Source organism: Spinacia oleracea, chromosome 1, assembly GCF_020520425.1.
Source record: "Spinacia oleracea cultivar Varoflay chromosome 1, BTI_SOV_V1, whole genome shotgun sequence".
NCBI classification, from domain to species: domain Eukaryota; kingdom Viridiplantae; phylum Streptophyta; class Magnoliopsida; order Caryophyllales; family Amaranthaceae; genus Spinacia; species Spinacia oleracea.
The window spans coordinates 38,544,294-38,549,558 of record NC_079487.1 but is presented as its reverse complement, the minus strand read 5'-3'; the positions used below and the strand labels follow the sequence as shown (position 1 = coordinate 38,549,558).

The 5,265-nt window shown below is 37.7% G+C and overlaps 1 pseudogene; it reads left to right on the top strand.

Annotated features, from left to right (window-relative positions):
- The first annotated feature begins 2,070 nt into the window (after positions 1–2,070).
- LOC110779664 (uncharacterized) lies at positions 2,071–3,617 on the top strand (annotated as a pseudogene).
- The last annotated feature ends 1,648 nt before the right edge of the window (positions 3,618–5,265 follow it).

The following is a 5,265-nucleotide window of genomic DNA, read 5'->3' as shown; positions in this document are numbered from 1 at the left end:
CTTTCAAACATGGAGTAATCAAAGATGACACCTTTTTAACTTTTAAAGGTTTAGTCTTTTGAGATTCAAGACTCCATTTTTCAATATACAAGTTCAAGTTTTCAAATTTCAAGATCCCACAATGTTTAGGGTTGCTCATGACTACTTCCCTAAACTAGGATCCTTTCAAAGTAAGAGCACATCAAAGATCTAACCTTTTCAACATTAAAAGGCCCGATCTTTGAGATTCAAGTCTCTTAAGTTTCAATATTTCAAGTACAAGTTTAATATTTCAAGTTCAAGTATTTCAAGTTCAATATTTCAAGATTCAAACTTTCAAGTTCAAGTTCGATATGCAAAATCTAGGATACTTTGGGATGAGCAACTTCTCCCAAGTTGATATTTTTTGCTTTGAATTCGTGTCGGGCGCACTTATTTTTAAGGAGCCGTTTGGCGTCCGAATCTCATGTGCCCAAATACAAGTTTCAATTATGCACCTTTCAATATTGCAATTTCAATTATGCACCTTTTAATTCCCCAATTTCAATATTGCACCTTTCAATTCCGCAATTTTAATATCGCACTTTCAATTCCGCAATTTCAATATCGCACTTTCAATTCCGCAATTTCAATACCGCACTTTCAATTCCGCATCTTTACTTGCCTAGTCCTTCTAGGCAATGTGGACCTACTCCCTAGTCCATCTCTAGGGGGTCTTGTATTTACTAATTCCGCACTTTATTTACTATTGTGATGTTGCTTTATTTGCTTTATTTCTTTCATCACCGCACATGCTAAACACAACAAAATACAAGGTTACATCACGCTTAACAAAGATAATTTTTTGGACAAACCAATCTTAGGTTCCTTTAAATTAACCTTTAAAGCAAAGTGACCACCATACAAAGTAGAGATTCTATTTGCTCTAAAAGTTCAAACCCACATAGTCTAATCTAGGGTATATTTTCGAAAATGCTATGTCACGTACTTGAATAATTTCTAAAGCTCGCGGAATAAGCTCCCGGATCTCACCCATCCGTTTCGAGGATTCAAAGCCTTATCCAAAATAGAGTCACTTGCAGTCTCTCCAAACGGGACTTTAAACAATTTTTGGTGGCGACTCCTTCGAGGTACAAAAATACAATGGTTTTCTAAACCCCCCCCCCCCCTTGTAGGGAAAAGAGCATACTTGCGATGCGACCAAAAGACACCCCCTAAAAGTAGCTGAAGCCATTTTTTTTGCTATGTTTTTCTTTTCAATTTTTTTCTAATTCATGCCTTTTAATATTAGGATAGCCACCAATTAGGGGGGTTCAAGCACACCTTCCTTAGACACCATGGATCCGGCAAGAAATTATGGTAAACCAGAACCTACTAATAAGACCAATTGGCATTGTAGCTTTTATCGTAAAGTAACAAAAGGAGGGGCTCCACGAATGAAGCAACATTTGGTGGGAGGTTTTAGAAATGTGACTAAGTGTCCTACTTGTCCCGAGCATGTGAGGGAGGAAGTGAAACTTTTTTTGATCAAGAAAGCACAAGCTAAAATTGATAGTCAAATGATGCCAATGGTTAACCAATTTCATTATGATAATGATGATGAGGAAGAACAAGATTGTGAAATCATGAACTCAAAAAGTAACCAACCACTACGCAAGAAACCAAAATTCAAGGGTCCCATGGATTTCTTTGTCACTTCTCCTTCCGAAAATGTCTTAAAAGGTAGAAATAATAGAAAAGGTATATTTGGTGCTTGTGATAAGCAATTGAGAGACAAGACTTGTAAAGCGGTTGCAAAGTGGTTTCTTGATGCGGGGATATCCTTTCATGCGGCTATTTATGATAGTTTCAAAGGCATGCTTGATGCCGTTGCACAATATGGCATGGGATTCAAGCCACCAAGCATGCATGAGCTAAGAGTTCCTCTCCTCAAGAGTAAAGTAGAGGAGATTGATCAACTAAAGTAAGATCACAAGAAATAGTGGGAAACAAAAGGTTGTTCAATTATTTCCGATGGATGGCGTGATTCGATTGCCTCAAAAGATATTGTGACCTTTCAACTCTCCAAAAGGCTCTTTCTTCATAAAATCCATGGATGTTTCCGATGTTGTGAGAGACGCGGATTTGTTGTCTCATATGCTTGATGACATGGTAGAGGAAGTTGGAGAACAAAATGTAATTCAAGTTGTGACGGATAACGCATCCAATTATGTTAAGGCCGGTAAGAGATATAGATCTTCTTACTTTATATGTTACATTTTGTTCATTTTATTTGAAACTAATTAACTAAATTTCTTTTATTTTGCTATAAATTTTTAGGAAGATTGTTGGAGGCTAAAAGACAACATCTTTATTGGACTCCTTGCGCCGCACATTGTTTGGACTTGATGTTGGAAGATATTGGGAAAATTCCTAGGGTCAAGAATGCTTTGAAGAAATGCATCTTCATGAATGGTTATATATATAACCATATATCTCTTGTGAACTTGATGAGGAAATTCACAAATCAAAGGAATTTGCATAGGCAAACGGTTACAAGATTTGCTACATCTTTCATTACTCTTGCTCAATTTCATAAGAAAAAGAGTAACTTGAGGAAGATGGTTACTTATAAAGAGTGGAATACCTCTAAGTGGTCAAAGGATGTGGGAGAAAAGAAAATGGCAACATACTTTTTGCAAGACACTTTTTGGAGAAATGTCTTTTATGCTCTTAAGTTGACCGGTGCACTAGTTAAGTTGCTTAGAAATGTTGATGGAGAGAAAAAGCCTCCTATGGGATACATTTATGAAGCCATGGATAGGTCTAAGGAGGCTATCTCTAAGAGTTTTGGAATGAAAGAGGAGCAATACAAAGAATCTTTTGAGTTCATTGATAAAAGATGGAATTGTCAACTTCATCGGCCTTTGCATGCGGCCGGTTATTATCTAAACCCCGAGATCCATTATGATAATGTTGAAAATGTCGAATGTGAAGAAGTGATGATTGGTTTTTATGATTGTGTTGAAGTTTAGTTCTGGATATTGAAACTCAAGATAAGATTCTTTTGGAATTGGATTCATTTAAGAATGCCACCGGTCTCTTTGGTCATTATATGGCTAAGAGACAAAGAAAGACCAAATCACTAGGTAATAACTAACAACCTAAGTTTATAAAACTTTACGTATATCAATTGTTTTATGTTGAAATTTATTGATCACTAACTTAGTTTTATTATTTTTGTAGCGGATTGGTGGTCTAGTTATGGATCTTCAACTCCCGACCTCAAGAATTTTTCCATAAAGGTTCTTAGCCTAACTTGTAGTGCTACGGGTTGTGAGAGAAATTGGGGTGTTTTTCAACAACTTCACTCCAAAAAGAGGAATCGATTGGGACAAAGTAGTTTGAATGACATGGTGTATGTGAAAGCTAATCGAGCTTTAGAGCGCCGATATAAGAGAAAAGACACCATTGATCCCGTTCTTTTGAGAGAGATTTATGAGAGTAATGAGTGGTTACTTGGGAGAATGGAAGAGAATTCTTCAAATGATGAAGGTGATCTTGTGTTTGAGGGCGATGACTTGACATGGGATAGTGTTAGTAGAGCCTCCGGAGCCAATGATCCAATCTATGACACTAGAGAAGCAACAAGTTGCTAGGGAGTCCATGCCATCCTCATCTAGAGTTGATAAAGGAAAAGGTCCGGCTACTACCTCCACTTCTAAATTTTCTCGTCGAGTTGTGATTGTGGATGATGATGAAGATGAGGTGGAAGAGGATATTAGTGAAGATGGAGATTATCTAGATGATGAGGATGAGGATGAGTATTATGCGTTTGATGATGAAGAAGATGATGATGATGAGCTCTGGGAGCATAGGGGCGGCTATAAGCTTGAAAACCCGAGTTTGCTTTTCTTTTTTCCTTTTTTTAGTATTTCTACTTACTTTTTTATGTTGGTTGTGACTTTTGTGAGTTGGTGACTACTCTAAGTATTTGGTTAGTACATTATCCTCTTAGACGTATTTCAGTTTGGTCTCTAGTAATGAATTATGATTCCTTTTGTTAATTTATGCATTTATAATATAAGTATCATATTATTTTTAGTACATAATATGTTCTAGAATTTATTTTAAAGGTTTTTGGCACTTAAGGTGCGCTTCACCTACGAAAAGTCCGCGGCTTTCTCTTTGCGCTTTAGCTCCAGGGCCCTTGTGCGCTTCGGTGCGCTTCGTAAAACTAAGTTTCCTAGTTTATGTGAGTATGAACTCACATGAACATACTTTGATTATTTGTTAACTTAAAATTAGAAGAATAAAATAGAAATTGAGAAATTAGATCCTCATAATTACCTAGATTTTCTAGGTTGATGCTTCCAAGCTTGGGCTCCAATTGCTAAATTATTGAAATTTTGTATGAGATTTTTGAAAAATATTGTATTTTGGAGAATTGTAAACTGTGGGAGGATTTGTGCAGCGTTACGGCATTGTTTTCTTGAGTTTCTCCTCCTTCATTTCGTGAAAATTAAGGAGTATTTATAGAAAAAATGCTAGAATACTGCCAGCAGGGGCAGCACCAGGTGCTGGAAAGCGCTGGGCGCTAGGCCAGCTTGGCACTAGGCGCCAATCGTGATGTCGGCAGGACGGTTATGGTTGTCTTTTAGGCGCGTTGGAGGCCCTAAAGTACAACCGTCCTTTTGTTTGTATATTCCTTGGGGATGAAGGAATCCGAATTAAATTTCGTACATGAAAGCGATATTTTTGTGTCATTTTCGGGTTCTAGTTTATACTGATTTTGCTCGGTTTTGCGGGTCGACGCCCGGGGTGCTCGGTTTAATGGGCCGGGCGCCCGAATTTGAATTACTTAATGGCATTTTGATTGGAAACGTGCCTCAAGGAATGATCTTGCTATCCGTTTCGCGAGATTGTGTTTGGATGTTAAACTTGTGTTTGGAATTGAATTTTGTACCAAGTTCCAGGATGAGAATGGACTTTGGAATTTGATTTTGGAACTTTAGACTTGGAATAAGTTCATTGAATTTTTTCAATTAGGGCTTCATCTCGGAGTTGCAACTTGAAGCTAGGGATTAGGATCGTCATCGGCCCTAAGGGGAGACACAAATTAGGTGTCTACAAGGAGAAATTGGCCTTTCTAGGCTCGTTTCAATACTTTTCGGGCAACTACACAATCTCAAGCTAGCTCGGGATGATCCTAGTAGACTCTAAGGAGCCTATGAAGCTTATGTTTGAGCCCTAAGAGGTACACTCGTTTGGAAGAGAGAAGGACGTCCAAGAGCTTATATTCAAGGT